The 16,910-nt window shown below is 35.2% G+C and overlaps 1 long non-coding RNA gene across 2 annotated transcripts in view; it reads left to right on the forward strand.

Annotated features, from left to right (window-relative positions):
• The first annotated feature begins 520 nt into the window (after positions 1-520).
• The window catches only part of LOC119059819 (uncharacterized), a 37,149-nt gene continuing 20,759 nt past the window's right edge, over positions 521-16,910 (forward strand). For both annotated transcript variants that reach the window (XR_005084462.2, XR_005084463.2), the window contains exon 1: positions 521-587. This is a non-coding gene — a long non-coding RNA (uncharacterized LOC119059819). The remainder of the gene's footprint in view (positions 588-16,910) is intronic.

Raw genomic sequence — 16,910 nt, forward strand, 5'->3', positions numbered from 1 at the left:
TTACAAGGATAAAAATAATAAAAATAACAATAGCTACAATATGTGAAAAAGGAAAATTTAAGCTTTAAAAAAGGGATTTGACGTTTTATATTATGTATTCACATTTCTGAGGCTTTGTTTTGGTCAGGCATAACTACAGATATACTCAGTGATTTTAGGATTTCCTAAAAGTATATGAGATTATGTTGAATTTTTATTAAACAGAGTTTATAAATCAAATGGCACATTCTCAAACTCTGGGCTGTATTTCCATATGTCTGCAGTGTATAGGTATTGAAATGCTCACCTATACTTCAGGAAAAAAAACACAACATTTTGCAAAAATTGAATAAATGATCATTCGAAGCAAAAGCATGCAGTTCAAAAGCTAAACCTCCCATTGGAGAACAGAAAATTTAATGAGCTTTTAATGGAATGCAATGCTCAGAGTAGTAAATTATTTGTTAGTTGACGATGCAATCAGCATGCTGATTAAGGTTGCTTGGTTTTTTACTAAACATTAACTGAATGAAAACGGGTAGTCCTTGTTCTGCTTGGGGGGCTTTAAGGAAGCAAATGGACTTTCAGAACAGAGCTTGTCAATAAAGGTGAGTGCACTCCAGGTGTCATTTGAATATGATGATAAAATACTTCTGATAAATATTTAAAAGCATTTTAAATCCACAATGTTCGCCTAGTGTATTGTGGACTCTGTTTAAAGAAACAGTGGGCCTTAGCAGGCCTAACAGCAATCCCTCTATCTCTCTGGAAAGGGAGATCTAGATCTGCTTTCTTTTATTGCAAAAGAGAAAAAAAAGGGGGATGGTATGCTTTGAAAATATAAGTCAGCATGGACTCTGGGACCAGGAACTGTCTGGGAGTTTGGAGTTTATAACTAAAAAAAGACAAAAAAGGACAAAAATCAAAACAAAGAAAAATATTCTGACAGCAAATAAAAGGAGAGACAGCTGTTTCTCTGGGTAGATTAGGATAAAAATTTAATTAAGCGGTTGCAATAGTTTGATGCTTTAAAATAATTGCTACTAGAATACGTATATGTATATTTTAATTTACAAATGATGGCATTTTCAGAGCAAAAAGTATCGTGATATCGGAGTTGTATTCTGTCTAATTTAGGAGGTTTGAAGGGGAGTAAAAGAAAAAGAACAAAAATTGGAAATAAATTATGTAATGGTTATTTTTATTGTTAGATTGTGAATGCAGAATTTTCAAGATATATCTTTCACCATATATTAATCCATAGGTACATTAGCTATAAATTATTATTTCTGGGAGAGATTTATGTTACTAAATCTGTGTAAATTGCTATATTTTTTCCCCTCCACTCAAAAGAGGATTTTTTGTTTGTTTGTTTTTTCTCCCTACAATTGAAGAATTATGGGTTTGTAGGTTAATTTTCTTTGAACAGCTACGAAGTTCTTTTTCTATAAATCCTAATTAGTTTCATTATCGGGGATTCTCTGGCAATGATCAGGTACCCTTAAAATCCGATAAATAACTACCTCTCACTTTTAACTATTCCTGTTTATGACCCAAGAGGTTAAAAGCCTTTGACTGGCATTTGACTTCTGACCTCATATAAATGTTATCTTATCAGTTCCTGCTTGTTAACTTGTATTGAGTGCTTGTCCCTGATGGCTTTTAGATAAAGGGTTGTGGGTTTTTTCTTTTTAATATATTTCCTATAGGAACTAAACCATTTGCTTTGTTCTATGCCTAATGCACTCCAGTCTACACAGTCACCTGCTATAAATCTGTTATAAAGCCCCAGATATACTTTTATTTATTCTTCACATTATTCTAGTTTAGCTTTAGAGCAGGATTTTGTGATTGAGAATATATATTTATTATAATTAATAGCAGTAATTGCTAGTGATCCTAATCTTTAACAGGTGAGTCAGAAAGCTGTTTAGCTTGCTATTCTCTGTTTTGAAAAAATGCAAAAAATAAAAGCAATTTTAGCTTTTTATTTTGTACCAGCATGGGATGAGTTAGAGAGATAATTTATGGAAATCTTGTCTCCCCAGACTTCAGAAGTCCGCCTAATGAGAGAGTCATCAGTAACATATATCTTTTTTAAAAAAATCGAATCCAGACCATGAACAGGATCTTTTTGAACCTTTGGGGAGGAAGGTGGTGGCCTGGCGCCCTCCTTTGCCCTTCTGTCCTAAGAATTAAGAGAAATTTCGATCTTTCATCCCACTTGCAGCTGTGTGTGTTGTCCCCGTATTAAAGAGTTTATGTGTGTGAGCCCAGGCACTACGTACAAATCTAAATAAATTTAAATGTTTGCATTTTAATCTCTCTCCATACCTCAATGGCATTCTGAGAGTATTCTAGGCAGAGATGGGTGCCTCCGGGGCTGCCTCATTTACAAATGACCTACAATGTGATTTCTAAACAAAATATTACATTAATTTCTATGTGGAAAACAGGCAGAAGGAGGGCAAGGAAGGAAGAGGCAGCCATCTTGGAGTCATTTTGCCTTTTAGCCTCCTTCTTTCTCCTCCTCGGGCTCGATGCTTAGAATATTATCTTTATTTTTAATTGGCCTTCAACATAATGCAGAAGGCATATACAAGAGATCTTTGTATTCGTGTTTGGAGTAGAGAAAAGTTGTAACCTCTTTGGATTTTAAATAATAACTGCGACTATAGACAAACTACACCTATTATTCTCTATCCTTCTAAATAAATATACATATAAATGAAGCATATGCCACAGCTTGTAAGAGACCTGTACAAAACCTATTAAGGGAAACAAATGTCTATTTGGACCATTCATTTACTGCTATCTAAAGAATTAATATGTCAGTAAAGTTATCTGCCCTTCCTCCTCCCCCATTCTTTCTTTTCTCCCCAAACACACACTCACATGCACACACAAACACACACACCCAGACACCCACTATGGAGACCTGGCAATCCTGGAAACTCGTTTTTTTGTAAACAGGAATTCCCTTCCTCTAGGATCTTAAGTATTGACGAGGAAGGACAAAAGACCAGCTTTTATTTTGTATTTTATTTTAATTTTCTGTGTGAGGCTGCTCTGGCTCCTCACTCTCCCGCACTGCTTTCATCATGCTCATACTCTGGCAGCACAGGGGTTTAATGCAGCTTGTCCTAACTTTTCATTTCAACCATTGCTTTTCTCAAAGTGGCTAGAGTTTAAAGACGGCAAAAGCAAAGGGAAAAGAAATACCACGGCAGGGGGAAAAACAAACCAACCCCCAAACTGGTGCTGGTATTCACAGCACTGACACATTCTCAAATGTTTTCTCTGTAGTTATAACACAAAAGCTCTTTCTTCCCTGTTTTGATGTGTTAAAGACTGGAAAGAGAGAGGACACTTGGAAGTGGTAAAATAAGTATTTGGAAGCACAGGGAAGGTGTTTCCCCTTTGAATGTCCAGCGAGTGTCAATAACATCTAGTTACTTACGGTTTAATATTAATTAAATTTTTAAAAATGGAAAGGGGATGAAAAGTTAATTTTAAGCACATTGTGTCACATCTGTTGAACTTCTAGCTATCCATGTTGCCTTCATCTGTGTGTGTGATTATTTTTTTTCTGATGGTGTAATTAGAAGTGCATTCGAGACCAATCATTCTGTTATCTCTGAAAAAGGGATAAGCAGAATCCTGAGTCCCTCTGAAAAGGGTGTGAGTGGATCAATAACAAATTATTGTCGAATTCTGGTATTTGGCCAGAAGAAACCACAAACTTTTACTCCTTCGACGTCCGTAATCGGAACTATGTTTCTAGCCAATATTGGCAGATTGCTTTACTGAATGAAACAAGTAAGAATCTGAAAGACAAATAATTACTTAATTTCTAAATACTCTCTTATTCTGATGGCTAAATTCTCTGAGTCAAATTCCAGAGTCTGTAACAGTTATAGTTGCATCATGGCTTTAAAAACAAAATTTAAACATGTAAACTAGTTGATTTCAAACTGGTACAAGGTGTACCACCATTCTCATTTATACTTAATTAATCTTTGAAAATATAGTTGCAATCTCAGTATAATTTAACAGAAAAGGTGTTTACTTAAACCAGTTTTACATCAATCAAAATGAACCCCTTCAAACATTTTTGAGATAATATTTTAAAAATCATTGTGGTTAGTAATACTTTTAAATTGTAGTTAGAGGATGAGGAAGATGAAGAAAAATCAAGGTCCTTGTTTTTCTGCATAGCTCTATCTTCAATCTTGATAAAATTACCTCAGGATATATTAAAATCTATACCTTTTATATGTTTATAAACTTACCCTAAAATATATTAAGAAACATAATCCATTTGACTCTTTCCTATTCCTTACCAAAAATCGAATCTTCTCTATTTGAAAAAAGCAGAGACTTTTGTCATATCACGGACCTTTTCGTATTTCAGCAAAGAGGCTGAGGATATTAGAGTTAGAAATATCAAAATTTTTAGGACCCAAATTACCACTATTGAGTTATTATTCTTTCCTTTGTGAAGACTGATACAGATGGATTTCTAATTTCCTTTGGTCTCCAGCCTCTCTTTTGCCTGTTTTCCTTTTATTTGTTTAAATTAGCTTTGTTCTTTCCTACTAGAATGTTTAATTTGGGCACACTCTTCCAGCCAGATTCTCATTCTTGCTCTCCCAACTTGCTTGGCTTTTGGAACAGGAAGTGGTTTTCCTTATTTGAAAACGTTGCAATTCAGACTCAGAAAGCCAGGACCTTTTTCCTGGACATGCTGATACTGGACATGATTTTATGACCCCTTTTCATGAACATTCATCTGTACATGCTCAAAGGTCACACCCAAGATCATAAGCCATGTTTGTATCCCTCTTATGGGAAAACCATAAAATAATATCCACAGGCATCTGATACTAAGGTCATGGCCTGGACATACACCTTGCCCTCTTCCCCTTGGCCTCACTTGCCCTGAAGAATGAATACGTCCATCTTCAAAGTTGATGCTTCGAAGTGACCAGTCAGATGCTAGTAGGTCAGCTGGCTCTCCTCTTGGACAGAGGGCCCATAAATCAGAGAAATGTTGATGTGGTTGAAAGAAGAAGGTAGTCCAGCCTGAGGGAAGCCACGTAAATCTCTCCCAGAGCATTGTTCCTGGGTAGGGAGTGGGGGTGACTGTTAGGGTAGCTCCTGGGGCGGAGGCCTGTTATTAATGCCCTAGCCCTCCTGCAGTGGGTGCTAACTTGTTGTGCACGAGAGCTGCCACCACCTTTCCCAAACATCGGCCCGCTTGGAAAAGTCAAGCACTGCTGAGCCCTGATTTTCATTTAATAGTCAAAACCAAGATGCATTTGGGCTATGATGATAGGACAGCTCCCTTGAAAAGATTATTTTGAACTACAAAGGCATTCATTCAGGGCTAGCAATGTTGCAAAAGGGCCTGCTAGAAATTAGCAGCCTGTCCTGGTATTTGGAGAGCAAGAGTGACAACTTATTGGAAGTTCTCAAGGAATCATTTATATTTCACACTCCACTAGGCAGCTGATTTGAGATTGTCTGTTAGCATAACAAAGGCTCTGAGCCTGTGAACTTCAGAAACCTTTCGACCTCTTAGCTGCTGGCATGAATAGCCCCCAGTCCTGCCTATAGAGATCTCCCAAAGCTCCCCTGTTCGTGGCTAAATTGTTAATCAGGGTAATTTAATATAGTTTTCAATATGCCTCATCTTTTATTGGGAAAGGTATTCACAGCTTCCCTACCCCTGAAAAAAAGTTCTTTTATTCAAGTGTGAGAGGGGCAGCTGCAGACAGACCCCCATCCCTTGCTGCTCCCCCCAAACCCCCTCTGTAGCAGCAGCAATGTTCTGAGCAGCAGCCATAGTGAAGGGCCAGAAAAAGAAACTCCAATCACGATCCCTTTGCATGCACTCCAACCTGAACCTGAAATTCCAGCCTATTTACACCAGGAACCGACAAAACAAAAACCGGAGGCTCAGCCAGAACTGAAACCTTAGAGCCAACACACACACACACACACACACACACACACACACACACACACACGCCACACCCCATTCTCCTCCCTCCCTTCCCCAACACCCTTGTCCTCCCTCCTCATTTCCCAACTAAGCTTCTCTTTTGCTCCCAACAAAATGCACCAGACCCCAGGGCCTGCTAATTTTCATTTTGCTCACTCTTTGGAGGCAGCCTACACTGTTGTGCAAGCTCCTCCACACAGCCACCCTCTGCCTGGAGCCTGCATCCTCTCCCAATGTCACACACACTTGCTCTTGCCCGCTCCCTCGCACACCATCAATTCACATGCACATGAGTTAGTTGAAAAGAGCCAGAGCACAAATATATTCATTTTAATCCAGTTAAGACCTAAGAGGTCTCATAGGATATTATTCAATAGTTTGAAAACCAAGAATAAAACTCAGATTTTGCTACACCGTTTTATCTCAAATAGGCCTACAGCGTGCCTTTCTTTCACTTTCTACCAGTACATATTGTAAAAAAAAAATAAAGTGAATAAAAAACAATCATGAGCAAACCACCCAGCTGCAGGCAGACACCGCTCAAATATCATTATGTTGTCTTTTATTAATGACTGTGTTTCTCATATCCATGTGCAAAGTCTGAAGAAAATCTCACACAAAGGAGGGGAAAAATGACATTACTATTTTTTAAAAATAAAAATGGAAGGCTACAATCTCTCAATCTCATTTTGCCACTTGAGAATTGTAGACAGCTATGATCTTTTATCCTTCATTTCCACATGAAGATTTTAAGACATCTGGACAACGCATCCGAACACTTCCTGATGGCTCTGGTGGTGATTTTCTGTGTAACCCTCGCTCTGTCTTTATGTGAGTGAGGCCCTGTGCCTAGCTTCTTCCTGGAACAGCCATTTCTCATGTGCCCGGGTTTGGTTGGTGTGCTTGTGTCTCAGTCTCCTGAAGTTGGATAAAGCCAGGATCTAGTGCCTGAAGTATTTTCTTTGGATTTGCTCTAGTCAGAGTGGTCCATGATGGGGGTGGGGCCAGATTCTTCGCTCAGTTGGAATCCTGATCTAGTATCTAAAAACTGCTAAGAGATGGGAGACAAATTTCTGTGCACAGGATCAAGGAAAGGGTTATTTGCCTCCAATGTAGAACGTACCAACATAGACCCATGATTAATAAGACAAAACAAATAATCCAATCACTTTCCCAAGATAATTTTTCTTGGAGTTAAGAAAAACATTTAAAAATAGGTTTCCTGATCAATTTTAATAACCAAACAATGCCCAGAATGACAGTTTGGAACAGAAAATAAAATAAGTGTATCTGGTTATTATATTATATGGGGATCCTCAAATCTGATTTTCTTTCTTTTTTTTAAAAGGAATCTGACAGCTTTAAATTCAGTGTTGTACAAGTTTTTAGATTATAAGCATTTTTGTCATCAATCTGTGCATTATTTATTTTAATGATAGACTTTTTAGTGTATTTTGTTCTGTAAGTAGTGCTTTTCATTTTCTTGATGTCTTAAGCCAGAATATTTTAAAAATATTAATTGACAGTTACTGCAAATCAATGGATAAATATTTCTGGTTTCTCTTTTAAAAAGCCATATATATGAAATCATCTCTATATACATTAACAGAAATTTTATTTACAAAGATGTTTAAAGAGGAGAAATATCATTTTTAAACCCAAGAAAGAAAAAATACACAATTTGCATTTTTTCAGTGCTTTTGCTTAATATTTTTTCATTAGCCTTTTCTCTTCATTAGAATTTATGACCCATGTCCATCATTACACTCTCACATCTCTGATTTCTTTTAATTTTCTAACAGAGGTTAGTAAATATAAAGGGATAAAAAGGCTTATTTACTTTCATGTAAAGTGCTTAATATTTCAAGGTTATTTATCTTTGTGTTTTACATTTTTGCATGTTTTATTTTAAATTATTAAAAGCTAAATGAAATTAATTCTATCTGAAGTTAGGAAGTAACAGGGGAACCTTTCTTTTTAAGGAATTAAACAACGTGGTTTTGCTACATTATGGTGCTTCCTTGGGGTTGGACCACCTAACAACCTCCTCCAGCATGGCACAGTTTGGGCTTTGTATTTATGGAAGTAAAAGGGTCTGGGCAGAAGGATGTATATTTGGGATGGTGTTTGACAGGGGGAATGAACGCAGACACCAGAACAATTATATTACAATCCCATTGGGAATGCCAGCACCAAATTTAGCCAGACTGATGGGGTACTGTCTAGACGGTCCCTTTTGTGTATCAGCTGTTTTTTTCCTGCTTTATTGCACTGCCTGAATGTGTGAGTTGAACATGCATATGGATATCAAACATAACCATTCCAGCAACCATACATTGCTATTAAACTTCCTTTCATTGGCTCAGAATCACAGGTTGTGTATTCCTACTGTATTCCCTTTATGATATTTAGTAATTAAAATGCAGGTTCCAGAAGTGGTTTAACAAAGGTCATAAAGACAAAGTAGAAGGCACCTAGGTTGTTTTTCTATATAAAAAAATGTACTAGCTAAACATTTCTATCTTCTCATACATGTCCACCTCTTTTTTACACAAGTGAAAGAAATCCAGAAAGAAAAGAAAAAAACAATGAGAGGAAACAGCATAATACATGTAAATTACCACCTTTCCTTTTGAAAAGGGCAACGGATGGAAAGAAAGAATATTTATTAAATGTTTACAGTGTAATTAATAGCAGTGTGTGTGGGTTTCCTCCCCCCCTTTCCTTTATTTTGGTAAACCAAATGGAGTTCAGTAATCAAGGTTCTTGTGAGGTCTTAGAAATAGATACTCAAACTCTTTTAAATACATGCTTATGAGATTACTGTAGTGTTAGTGGACAGATAGGAAATCTCAGATACATTTCCTATCTGGGCAACAGTCAGGATTTTGTTTTGTTGATTAAGATAGTGGCAGGAAGGCTAGGACTGACTTATATGTGTGATTACTGTGTCCACACAAAACATTCATTGTTCAAAGGAGTAGGGATGCACCCCTAGACAGGATGCACACTCCACGGGTGATAACTACTAAGGCTGGATGCCTCTCCTAACAACCAAAAGTCTAAAATGGGCACAAATCAATTATTCCAATTAGAAAGCGAGAAATAGAAAAACATTAATGCTAATGAAAGTAGGTATCAGATCTTCCTCTTTCTATAAATGGTTTATCAGCAATTTTGTCTATGTTACTAAGAATTAAATAATATAAAAAATTGTAATCCCATAAAATGTAAGTCATTATAAATAAAATTCTTGCCTTGTAGTAGGAGACCAAATGAACCCATTGTTTCAAGAAAGAGAATCCCATGTTCCAAAGCACAGTAACTTTTGTTAATACATACACAAACTATTTGGAGCAGGAATTCTACTCTCCATTTGCTGATTTATTTTTTGACTTAAAAAAAGAAAAAATTATGAAAAGTTTTGCCCTTTAGGAGAAGAAAATCAAAATTAAAGTTAGTGATGAAAAAAATTTAATAGATTTTGGTTTTGTGCACTAAATTTTTTTAGCGACTAAATGAAGAATTTTTATATTAAAAATAATAATTTTCCATGCTTTATACCTGGAATGCAACATCCACCACCTATTGCGTAAAATGAAAATTTTATGTATTTTTTGAGGATTGAGTATTGAAGAGAGGTCTAGAGGAAAGAAAAAGTAAATTCTGTCCTCAATTTTACTGAACAGGGTAAGATTATGATATATTTTTCAGTTGGAAACATCAGATCACAAATCAACATTGATTAGATATGATCAGTGACACAGAACTGGGGAAATTTCCTGGTTGGTGGAGGGTATGGAACTTGAACAACCGATCTTGAACATGGAGACCTTGAGTAGGCACTTCTAGGTCAGTGTTAACAACCTTTGAGGCCCAACTTTGGTATGATTGAGAAAAAAAAAATACAATCAAAGGCTGAAACAGAGAGCCAAAGAAACCAAGACTGAGAAATAAGAGAAAGCAAGGAAAAAATGGGGCAGGGGTTGAGGGGAGGGGGAGGAGGTTGGGGAGCCTGGGTGGGGAGTGGGTGGCATGCAGGGTTAGTGAGTGAGAAAGAATGAAAGACAGAGCCGAGAATGAATATTCTACGCATTGTTTTAATCTAAAACAGAGACGCTTCCAGGAGAATGAATTTCAATGGATCTGAGCCAAAAATAATTATAGAGATTTTCTTGTTTTGTTTTGTGAATGAAGAGCATCTCTTTTCTCTAGATATTTGAGAGGCAGAAATGACCAGAGCCAGGAGATTGAAGTGATGCCCCTCTGCCCCTTCACTTTCCACACAGCACAGGAGCAGACCTTTCTTTCTTCCCTTTTCCAAAAGCTATTGGCATCGACTAGTGCTAAGGAAAAGGAAAGTGGCAGCAGCCTTCAAACCTAGCTGGATTTTCTATTTTAACAACTGATTGTTTACTTTGATAAAGCTCAGTATTAAAACTGGAAGCAAGATTGGGAGAGATACGTATTTTAAATTCTGGAAATAAAATTGAGCTATTTACAACTAAGAATATCCCCCTATTTGAGATACTGGAAACTTCCTTTGGGGTTTGTTTTACCAATTACACTTGTTTCCTTGTGTTTGATCACCAATAGCAGGCTACTGAAGGAAATAAAGTATTCTTTCAATTTTTCTCCATTTTTTTGCTGTGATATAAAAAATATCTTAGAAACACTTTACAGGGGAAAAAGTTGTCATTTGTTAAAATAGCTTGAGCTATGACTAAATTTTCATGAAAGCAATATAATATACTTCTCATGCAAGCAGAAATAAAGGGCTTTATACCAACATGAAATACACAGAATTGAGGAGAAACCCACTAACATTAATAGACTTCTGTGAGGAAGCAATCATAAACCACACAGAATTAATACCTAAAACTATTACTTTTCTTAAGTTAAATTGACTCACACAGAAATCACACCATTAGGTAGTGTGTGAATACTCTTCCAAATGTCTTATTTTAGGTGTGTGCCACATGAAGATCCTGTTGTTATTGTTATCATTCATAAATGTTATTTTACAGTGGGTTTAAGTTATCACTTTTTTTCTGTATTATTTGAATTTAAAGAAACCAATGTATTTCAGAAACCTCAGAACCAATTCCTTTCTTCTACATCATGTTTCACCATTTGTAAAAATTAACTTTTGTTTTGATAAATATTTGACCTGTTAAGTTTAATAATTTAATTATCCAGTGAAAGAACAGCATAGAGTTGTAAACTTAATGGGGTTAATATAAAAAATTGATACATATTTAAAATAAGAAAAACTATGTTACATTGCGAGTCAAGATTGTCTATTGGCTTAAGGATAAACATCTCAGAAAGTAGCAAAAATACATATAATTTTCTTTAAAACTTTACAAATAAAATTGTTTCTATTTTTCTGTCAAAAAACTGTTGACATATAGTGGCTAACAGTAAAGCTACATAATTCTATTATGTAAAGTTTTTAAAAAATTTCTTAAAGATCAAAAATGTCTTCATGTTCATGGGGCTTTATTTAGGGATTTTCAAAATATGTTTTAATTCACCATGAATATACTGTGTAAATTATGAATATGAGTTTTATAAATCCACATTTAATTTAATTAATCATATTGATTCACTTGACATTTTTCTGCTCCTGAATTTCTCCTCCCCCCACTTTTTATCTCTCTATTAAACACAATTCATTCACAATGGTAGACTAATTTTTGAAGCAGATTTTACAAAATAAAACTGACAATGGTTTTAGAACTTTTAAAGCATTCAACTTAGACTTGTTAGCAGTGGTTAAAATGAATTTAAGAATTTAAAGTACTTAATCACACTAATCTTAACATTATATTTAAAACCTCTTCTCCCAAATGAGTAGATCTACTTTTAAAAAAGAGCCATTATTAATATTTATAACCAGAATACTCACTTAAATTCTCTAAGACAAAATAATTAATCAGATTAACAACAAATATTTTCCAGATTTTAAAAGAAAATTTTACTTCTTAAAATAACTTGCAAAATAGAAAAATATTTAGTAACATTTAATGTATATTAAAACCCCCAATATATAAAATTTGAAAATTCATATTTGGTTACACTACACCATTAAATTCTCGAGAAAAATAGCCCAGTAAAACATTTAGAATATGGTATATAATAATTTATTATTAATGACATGCAAGGTATGACATTAATATGTGTACTTACTATCAAGCTCTAGAACTGATTAGGAAATGAAGAGACAAAAATAGATTTACAACTGATGTGTCTCAAAGATATTAGCAGTAATAATTAAGCAAAAATGAATATAGAGCCCTGGGTATGTGCACCAAGGTTTCTATATTTTACTACAGTGTATGCATATAGATATACTAAACATAGATATATTTGTCATTTGCTTGCATCAGTCATCATATTATAAAATAAATATTTAAGGGTTCTGTCTTGACCATTTCTTTTGCAGCCCCTAATTACTAAACTAATTTCAGAGCTTTGCTCAGAGAAGTTACATAAAAATTGCCTCAAAGGATGTCTTGTTCTTTTCATTCTGCGGTGGTTATGGAGTCTAGTAAGCAACTGTGGGCAGCGGGAGGAAGCAGAAGATGCATTGAAAGGATTAAGATGGAAACTTCCTCAAGCTTCATGGGCTTGTATGCTGGCCACAGATGCCATTATGGTGTGAAGATAAGATATGCTTAATATTGAGACTTTACAAAGAGCCTTCACTCTTCCTGAAAATTCAGAGGCAAAGCGGAGCCTTTTCTTTAGCTCATATACTTCACTGCATTGGTCCAGGAAGCCTGACTAAAGATAGTTTCATCCAGCTCACATGCTTGGGTTTTGTCACTTCATGTCATAACCTCCACATTACTTAAATGTAATTTTAAAATGTGTTCAGCGGAAATGCTGATATAAGCCTAAATGTAGCTGTACTTGCTGTTTCTGCTCTAAGTTCATTCATAGTGGTGGATTTAGTTAAAGGGCCCAGAACACCCACCTTAGCAGTAAGGAAACAAAATCCTCTTGGTTTCAGTGGGGTCTAGGTGTATGTCAGAGCAGAAGGAACTCACTGTGGATATTTAAGATAAGTACCTTCTGTAGCATTGGTGTCCTATATAATGTAAAGAAAAAATATGCTGCATTACAAATAAAGCTCTGTTAGCTTTTTTGCCTATTCTAAATGCTACTTTATATATCTTGGACACAGAGAATATGCAGTAACATTTATGATTGTAATAGCTGACTCCAAATAAGGACTGCTCAAGTGATCCTAGGTGTCTATTGAATCATAATCAAGGACTACCTGGCAAGCATTTAAGTGACAATAAGGGGTATTCTTGCTAAAATATTAGATAAATTGATAATAGAGAAAATGATCACTTTGGCAGAAAAGTCAACAGAAAATAGCAGTAATTATATGTGCCTTGTACACGAGCATACTGTATTACATCCAGTTGCAATGCACTGTTATTTAAAAAAAGTATGGTGCCTGTTCTAGATGAGATAGCTGCATTAAGAAGTTTTATAGCATGGCTTATAGCACGACATTTAGTTTTTCTACTTGTTGGGGGTAGAATTTCTCCTTCTTTAAACCAGTTAAAAACTGGATTTCATCACACAACTGCATAAATATTTTAATGCAACTAGCAATAATTACTTGTTTTGTATATGTCTACTAGAGTGATTCAGTGTTTGCTGTTGTACTTCATCAAATGCATCTGAATTAGAGGCATGTGAAAAGGGGTATTGACCTTATATAATATATTGCTATACTGGTAGGGGTGCACAGCCCTAATTCTTTGTAAAAGGTGCAAAAGTCAATATTGCTTTGAGTTTTCTTTTTTGATTGCTGTGTGACTGTTCTGACTAAAGCATAAAACTGGAGGTATCTGAAGACAAGAAACCTCACAACATGGAAATTACTCAGTATACAAAGAAACTCCTTCTCAGATAGTTGTAGAATGGGTGGCTGGATAAAAAAGGTCGTGGGAGGGATTTGTTGATAGTGGCATCATAGAAAACTCTGGAATCAGTGTTTGTGAGATTCACCACGCCAAAAAAAAAAATCAAACACAGATTTCAAATCATTCAAGAATATCTAATCATTTTATGATGCTCACAAAGTTCTCCACAAATAAAAATGAAAGTTACACAGAGCCCCTCCTGCCAGCCTTTCATCTTCCAGTTCTCTCTTTTCCTTCCAACTCCTGTTTGTCTGTCGTTTTCTTTTCTTTCAAGTTTCCTTTAATCCTGCTTTCCCATGTCCCTCTGTAGTCTTATTTAACCAGCAATGCCAATAAAAGTAAATAGTCTATTTAGAGCAAATGAGTCAGGGCCAAAAAATACGGAATTGAGTGTGTACCTTATTTTTTAGTGAAGCTACACCTGTGGCATTGTCTTAGTTCAAATTTTTATAATTTTAAAAACAAAACACAAAGAAAATACTGGAGAACTGAACTGCTGTTTAATGTCTCTGGATTTATTTATAAATATATGTAATGTTAAATGCAGTGAAATCCTTGTGAGACTACTTTCGTGCTTACTGATCCCAGGGTGCAGAAAGAATTAGCTTATCCAGGCAAACTCAAAGTCATAATTAGTCTTGTGAATTATAATAATCGGGTCTCATCCTACATTTCTTTTTCATATGGTACTCCCAGTGGGAGTTCTGCATGAAAAGGGACTAGAGGATGGGGTATTAGTAATGGTATACCTGTGAAATATGAGCATTTCTCTACAGGGCTCATCAATGAAATCAGAAATCTGCCCCATTTTGGTCCTATACCCTTCAACCAATTAAAAGAATAACATTAATAAATTTTTCTAATAAAAATATTCTTAAATTTTAAAACACCTCTCAAAATTATAAAATAAAAATGAAAGCCATTTTTTCTAACTTGATTATTCTGGTCATTCAAACACCTTGTTGACTGACTGACGTGACCAATAGCTTTAATAAATAGGCACAGGCTAAATTGTTTTGAGAAGTATAGTATAGCCTATTCATCCTTAAATGCTGATGTTTGTCATTTTTGAAACCTAAATAACTTCTTTTAAGAGTTACATTATGATGAACTGCTAAGCAGGCTTTACAAAACTGGCAAAATGCAATCATAATTGCACATCTGTCTAAAGCCCAACCCTGCACAGCTCCAATAACCCTACCAGTTTAGACAATAGTTCATCAACAGGTGAGTAGGTAAGTAAACTGTGGTATGTTCAAATGATGGAATGCTATTCAGCATCACACGCAAATGAAACATTGATACGCTTTACAATTTGGACTAATCTCAACATAATCATGCAGAGTGAAAGAAGCTAGGCCAAAAAAAGAGTACAAATCATTTATATAATAGTCTAGGAAGTTCAAACTAATCTCTAGCGACAGAAAGCAGACCAGTAGTGGTCTGGGGGAAGGGTCAAGAGGCAGGAATTACAAAGAAGCATGAGAAAACTTCTGAAGGTGCTGGATACATTCATTATCTTGATCATGGTGATGGTTTCACAGATATACACACACACACACACACACACACACACACACACACACATATATATATATAACTTAAAAAATTATAGTTAAATAAGAAATATTAATTTTTACCTCAATAGAGCTATTAAAAACAAATGGACCAATTCAAATGGATACTGCTACCAATTAGAAAGGGTGCTAGACTATAACAAAAAAAAATTAGCCAGTAAGTTTCAAAATTATCTAGGTAACTGAGATCATGTACAGCTGACCATTAAGAATTTGGAAATTGAGATTGCCCTTTTATCCCCTGGCTGATCCCTGGTTTAACTCAAAATCATTTTTTATTCTTTCCTGTTAAAAATTGATATGGTTCTGAATGAGATGAGCATCAGAAGCTTTAGATTCTACCTTCAGCAATGCTGCAAACTGTGTGGTTTAGGGCAGGTGACTAAACCAATGTCAGAAAACTACCAGACGATTTTCTGAGGGAGAGGTAAGCTGAAAGTACTTTCTTCTGGAGATAATAGGATTCATCCAACAAGCATTTCAATTTTGCAATTGTGTGTTTTGTCATAACATCTTTGAAGATTTCCCTTCCCTATCTTTACTTTCGTGTGTGATAAAAATGGAGTAGGGAGGTGAATTGGGGGACATTTTGAGCAAAAGAACAGAAATTACCTGAAATTATTTGTTTTAGGTAGATATCACTATGTAAGCTGATCAGCTGCAATCCACTTTAGTAAAAATTTATTAAAATCCACAATAAAGTACAAAATCACCATATTGCAACTCTATTCTGAAAAGGAGGATGACTAATTGATTCACCTATTAAAGTGCCTTATGTAGTACAGAGTAAAGGATTGACGTAATTCCACGTTGTTATTTTTATTGTTCTATTTTTATTATAGCAAATGTGTGTTTATTTACTGACAAACAAAATTTCAGCTGTATAATTTGAGTTAGATCACTGCTCATCTCAGGGATGCAGAAAAAAATCTACCTCTACTGATTTTTTAAGAACTTTAAGGGACAAGCTGAAAGTTAACAAACATATGGGGAAAAGACTGGAAGCAAATTAAATGTATGTGTTGATATTTTACTAAAAGAATGCACTTAAAACTTTGGGTTTATCAAAAATGTGTCAATTAAATTGAAACCAAAATCTATTAAGTAGAACGTATTTCTAGATGAAGAAATACATGTGTTTAACATGATCTGAAATGCAAACTTTTAAATTTTCTTATATTTTTTAATTTTGATTTTAGAGGTATAACATTTAAGATATGTCAATGAGAGCATTTTTATTTAGAGACAGGTACTTCTTAGTTCTTTAAAATGTCCTTTTTGCTCATCAAAGAACCTATGCACCACAATGTTCATAGCAGCACAATTTACAATAGCCAAGAGTTGGAAGCAACCTAGGTGCCCGTCAGTAAATGAATGGATCAAAAAATTGTGGTACAT

The sequence above is a fragment of the Artibeus jamaicensis genome, unplaced genomic scaffold (genome assembly GCF_021234435.1).
Source record: "Artibeus jamaicensis isolate MK-2021 breed Jamaican fruit bat unplaced genomic scaffold, CSHL_Jam_final contig_373, whole genome shotgun sequence".
In the NCBI taxonomy this organism is placed as follows: Eukaryota; Metazoa; Chordata; class Mammalia; order Chiroptera; family Phyllostomidae; genus Artibeus; species Artibeus jamaicensis.